At 38.0% G+C, this 6000-nt stretch overlaps 1 protein-coding gene across 2 annotated transcripts in view; it reads left to right on the top strand.

Annotated features, from left to right (window-relative positions):
• The first annotated feature begins 1387 nt into the window (after nt 1-1387).
• The window catches only part of EPB41L1 (erythrocyte membrane protein band 4.1 like 1), a 169885-nt gene continuing 165272 nt past the window's right edge, over nt 1388-6000 (top strand). For both annotated transcript variants that reach the window (XM_070941696.1, XM_070941697.1), the window contains exon 1: nt 1388-1445. The gene's annotated coding sequence lies outside the window, so the exon portion shown is untranslated. The remainder of the gene's footprint in view (nt 1446-6000) is intronic.

Genomic DNA, 6000 nt, shown 5'->3' with positions numbered 1-6000 from the left:
AAGTACATTGGATCTACAGTAGCATGTACTGAATGCTGTTGGATGAATGGAAAAACAGTTGTGATATTGTAGTATAGCAGCAAAGAGAATCACCAGGTTTGTTACTGAGAGATATAATCAATGAGAGATATAGTCAGTGAAAATTATGCAAATTATGGGTAGTCTTTGGCATTCGACCATTATTGAGCCCACAATTATGGTTATAAGTCATGATGGTGGTTAAGCAGGTCATCACGTGACCATGGCTAATTTTACTGCCATTTTTTGCAGCATTTATTATTTGTGGCGCCTGCATTGTAATCTGCAATGCCCACAAGAGGTCAAATGCTGCTTTCTAGCATCTCCTTGGGGGATACTTGGCAGAAGTAATGCAGTTATATACATAATGAGAAGGTAACATATGAACATAAAATTGGAATGTGTGGTATACTATTTGTTGCCCAGCCTAGAAAAGTACTCATATGTTGAAAGGTGATCGTTTATGCAGGGCTCATAAATGCTTATGGCATTTCTTTCAGCAATTCTGATAGTGAGTGCCTTTACGCAATGCAGAGGTACTGTATACCACTTACAATTCTGATAACAATAAGTGTAATAAGCTGTAGTAAATAGGAGATTGCTAACATTCAGGCACGATACTGTTATGAGTATCCTTGTGTTACATTAATGTTTCCTCCATAAAATACTTTGTCTAATGGTCATATTGAACATGATAATAAATGAATGGATAGATGAAAATAATACTTTTTAAACTGTCTTATGCATGCAGCTGACAAAGTGGGTAGAATTAACGGGATGAAAGATCTGTTATATATATATTACATTTTTGTATATGTATACATGATTTATATATCAGGTAAAGAATATCTTGGGATGACTAAAGACAGACAGATATTCTAGGTCCTCTACATCAGGAGTGGCTGTCACTTTGCTAGCTGGTGCTATAATTAAGAGTCATAGTGAATAGAATGATGCAAAGTACGTTTGCCATGTCATACATATAAGTGAAGTTGGATAATGGTTTCTCTTTGAAGGGAAGGAGGCGTTTTTCTCAGTTAATCCTATTTTCGTGTTACATTATAATTTCCTACTGAAGTGGTTTTGAGCATTGGCATCACCAAAACTCCAAGGTGTGTTAATGGAGAATCTTTTGTGTGATTCCAGGATTCCTGGAAAACAAAACTTGTGGATGATTTTGGAAGTCATAGTTAACAGATCATAAAAAATACCCGAGTCACACGAACTCACATATGCTGCATGAGATTTATCTTTAACAAATAGGAGACAGGCATGTTAACTATAACAACATCTAGAAGAAACACAATTCTATTGTTTTCAAGAACATTGCTAAACATCCTCTATTCTTTCTCTTATTTTCTTTCCTTTAGTGTCCACCAAGCATCTGAACAGAGATAACACAATCTAGGACATTAACTGGAGACTGGGTAAGTATTTAATTGTCTTTAACAGACCTCTCAATTTCATTTTTTTGAAGTGGAATATCACTAACAACAAAAGGTCCAATCTTTCCTTAGCATGTTTTAAAATTTTAGCTACTACTTAGCTACAGATATTTCATGATAAGGTTTTTCTCAAACATTTCAAGATAATTTTAGAAACCACCAAAGAACAGTTTATGTTATCTTCAGAGTGAACAGAATTGTATTTGGTGGGCACTGAAATGGTTTTTACTAAGAGATCTCTGTTTAGTTTTATCAAAATAAAGATATTTGGGCCAACGAAGCTACTGCAACTATAGTTAAAGGCAGCAGTTGTTGACTGAAGAATCTGCTCTTTAGTCCTATAAGTTCTACTATAAAAAATAAAACTCTGTCTGCTTTGTGGATGTCCTTGGTGTGAAGATAGCATGCCTCAGAATCATAGTAGTTAGGGATCCACATCTTGTAGTTTTTATTATTTATGTGTCAGTTATCCAAGATTTGATTTGAGATACTAAATTAGCTCAGTTTACATGATTGAATTGATTTGACCTGTCAGTTTGATTGGAAGCATTGATTCAAATTGTTGAATCATTTTGCATACTTAATATATTTTGGGTATGGGCAATTGATGAAGATGTTGGCCTGTTAATTAAAAGTACTTTGATCTTAGGTAGTAATTGTCCATAATTGCATGTGGATTGATGAACATATTTATTAAGTTTGCAATAGAACATATTTATTAAGTTTGCAATTTCTGATGTTGCACCATATATGGCCACAGTATTATTACACCGTGTGTGGTGATCACAGTTTTGGAAATGATGTCCAGTCCATTGAGACATTGAGACATAAAGGCAATGGGATATGCCTCATCAAGACACTGTATTGGAACCTCCTCCATCACTTCCAGTAGCGAGAGAAGGTTTCTACAATGCATTGCACATACACATAACCCACCTCTAGTTTTTTTTGTAGCTCACAAAAAATGCTAGAAGAGGTTATGAAAGCAGTATAAGCAAAAACAAAATGGCAGCTTCTCTTAATACTGTAGAAGCAGAGGATCTTTTCTTTGAGAAGATGTTTCCAGGAGGTGCTTTTGATAAAGCGTTGTCAAAATAAAACATCCCTTCAGTGCTTTGTCCAGCTATAATTATTACATAAAACCATTATTGTTTTATATTGAACCTCCCAATTGATGTGTAGATCGTTGTGTTTTACTAAAGTTCTGGCACTTTGAACCTCTGTGAGGGCTGCTTAGTTGATGAGGCTATCATCCATCAGGATTTCATTTCAAGTAAAACAAAACTGGCAAAATTATCTCATATTTTATGAGTGTATGCCACTCCCTGGAGCAGGAAAAGCACCTGCTTTCTGAAGGTGAAGCAGTGACTACGGTCTTGTCAAGGAAAATAAATATTCTTGGGTTTAGGAAGGAATCTGTTTCTTGGGAGAATTGTAAATAGGTCTCTAGCATGGATGAAGATAAAATTCAAACGTGTGCCTGAGGGGCTGTCAATTTTTCTCCCTGAACAGCTTGGCTTGTACATTTGTATGAACATTTTCTGCTTGGCAATTTCACTGAATTTACCTTGTATTATGCAAGTCTTGGTGATTCTTTATTTCCATCCCCACTTGTTATGATAATGATGTTATCATGCCCTCTGGGGGAAAAAAGATGGACAGAACTGAAATGAAGGAATAGCATTAATCTTCCTCATTTTTCTACATTGACCCACATTTGTCTCTGGTACTGAAGATAATTGAAGCTAGAGCCATACCATTTCTTGCTATCACTTCTTCCCCCGGAGTTCCATCCTCTAATCTTTGCCTACAGTTCCTTAAATCTAAATGCTCTGCTGATGTTCAGCAGCTGAAGAGAGCTAGAAAAAATGAGAGGTAAATTTCAGGCCATCTTCCCACTTCCCTTTGTTAGGTACGTAGGCTAATCATCATGTGTTATACTGAAGTGGGCAATATATCCCAGTTGGGAGCCTAAACTTTGTTTACTGACATTCTGGAAGGTTCTAAAATGAGGTGATATCAGGAGAAGGAGAAAGGCCTTTCCCTCTGCCACAAGGGCGGGAATGGAAATAGGAAACTGGGTTCCAGGGAAATTGGATAGGGTATTGGGGAGGGACTGTAAAAATGGGATTAAGAAATGTTGGCTTGTCAGATGCTTACCACTTCTACCTTTAAACCTCCCATAAATAAATAAGTGTCCTTCTCTAACAACACAGGGATAGCAGATGATTTATTGTCAAATGGTTTGGCAAAGTTGACAAACCATAGTGAGATAGTGATTTGTCTCTAAAGCAGGGGTGTCAAACTTGATTTCATTGAGGGCCGCATCAGGGTTGTGTTTGACCTCAGGGGTGGGTGGGTGGGTGGGTGTGGCCAGCTTGTCACTTATGTTGGGGGTGCCTTTGGGGGCCCAAGCACTCTGCCAGTGAAAATGGACTCCCAAGCTCCATTTTCGTTGGCAGAGGCACCGCGGGCCAATCCTTTGCTGTTTCCAGGGAAGCCCTGCGGGTGTTTTGACCCAGGCCCAAGTAAGTAGTAGGAAAATCAGTCAGTGAAAAAACAAACAAACTTTATTCGAACAGCTGAGAATTACTTCATTCCCAGTGTCGTTCAACTAAATTAAAGCAAATTCCTCCCAACACAAATTCTGCAGTCCTATCGCAAACCTTGGTCCAATTAGGCAAACTGCCAAAGGTCTTTCATGGCAAACGTTCAGAAGTCACAGATACAAAAATAAATACAAGATGTAGACTAAGAAGAAGACGAATCTACCAACGTTGTTTTCTGGCAAAGCTCAAAGGCCAATGCTAGTCTGTTTTAAGCCTTATGGGAGGGGCCAATCATCTCTTGGCCCTACTCCCGAGTTGTCCTCTTTGCTTGAGCTGCTCTTGCCTTCTGGCAGCTCTTCTCATGCGTGCATTAGGAACAGGCTCCTCCTGTTCCTCTGCGTCAGTCCTATCGGTCTCTGGAGGCTCTGGAGTCCGAACCTCACTCCCCGATGGCTCTGGCCCCATCTCTGCCTCTGACGCAGAGTTCTCATCCGGGCCTTCCCCAGCCTCCAGGACTGGCCCATATTCTTCCTCAGTCTCATCGCTGTATGACTCTGCTGCCAGCTCTGTAGGCTGCTGGCGGACCACAACAGCGGGTCAGATCTAAGCACCCTGTGGGTTGGATCTGGCCCCCGGGCCTTGAGTTTAACACCTCTGCTCTAAAGTTTTAAAATGGTTATTCCCTTATTATTTTCCATTAACATTCAGCTAGTTCTTTCTGATCTTTGCCCTGTTATTGCTTTTTTAAAAAAAAAATCTATTGATATTAATGTTTTATTTTGCAATGGTTGTGTTTATATAGTGGATTAAATCTTCAGTCTCCATTTCCTGGGGCAACTATGAGCCAACTGGCAAGTTCCTTTGATTTTGCAAAGATGTCTACAGTATTTCTAAATATCTTTTTAAAAATAAATAAGAAAGCAGTACTGCAAAGCAAATGCCAGGCTTAAACATAAAGTGCATCTCCAAACCTGTCATTTGTTTCAACATAGTGGTGGGGAGTTGTGTGGTATACAAACTGAATAAATAGATTCCAGGGGGTTCTTAAAAATTAAAACAGTGGGTTACAGCAAGCAAACAATAACATCTTTCTACTTGTCTTTCTTATCAAATGGTGTGAGATTTCTTTTTTTTACTGTGTTATTGGAGATTTTGACTAGAAGAAGAAATTAAGATTAGAATCTTAGTATACTAATGTAATCCTACAGTGGTGAACATAGGTGCATAGTTGAGAAGGAGATGTTGTTAGCTAGTATCTTTTGGAGAACACAATGCGTTCTGTTTTATATTGCTCCAATTTCAGGGCATATTGTTGGTGCTATTTGTATGCTCTTCTTTGTGTATCAGCATGTTGCATCTGCTGTTGCTGGTTCTATTGATAGTGTATTGATTGTCTTCTATAGTAATTAATACCTTATATTCTACAGCTTCTATTGTTTTTGTGGGAGATTTTATTTTATTTTATTTTGCATCTTAGTATTTGTCTAAATGCAAATTGCAAAGTATTTTCCTGCATCTAATATGTGGTAATTTTTGTCCCCCTTTGTTATTTTTTAATTAGTGCTATTTTACTAATATTTCATTAGTAATATTTTTATTTTGGATTTTTATGTTGCTGCCTGGCATTAAGTTGAGTATAATTAACCAGGGCTCTGTTAAATATAGTTCTTGTTTAATGACCATAATTGAGATAGCTCTGTCATTAAGTGAAGTGGCAGTTAGGTGGGAAAACACATGACCATCAATGTGCTTGCTTTCCCCTGCCCTCCCGCCCCAACTTTTGGAATGCTTACCCCAGCATTGAGTTAATTAGCAAGAAAAGAATTAATCTTTGATTTACATTCATTGATGAGGAAGGGATTGCAAGAGAGCAAGTGAGCACACAATAGAGAATACACATTGAAAGGAATTTGGAGCAGATATCTTCATGTATTCTCGATTGTCTGTATCCAGGTACTCTCTTGTAATCTCTTTTTCTCAAATCTCGG

The sequence above is a fragment of the Pituophis catenifer genome, unplaced genomic scaffold, assembly GCF_029215685.1.
Source record: "Pituophis catenifer annectens isolate HBS135680 unplaced genomic scaffold, rPitCat1.0.hap2 SCAF_3, whole genome shotgun sequence".
Classification (NCBI taxonomy): domain Eukaryota; kingdom Metazoa; phylum Chordata; class Lepidosauria; order Squamata; family Colubridae; genus Pituophis; species Pituophis catenifer.
Note: the sequence above shows the minus strand (reverse complement) of the source record. Positions and strands in the feature narration are given on the sequence as shown.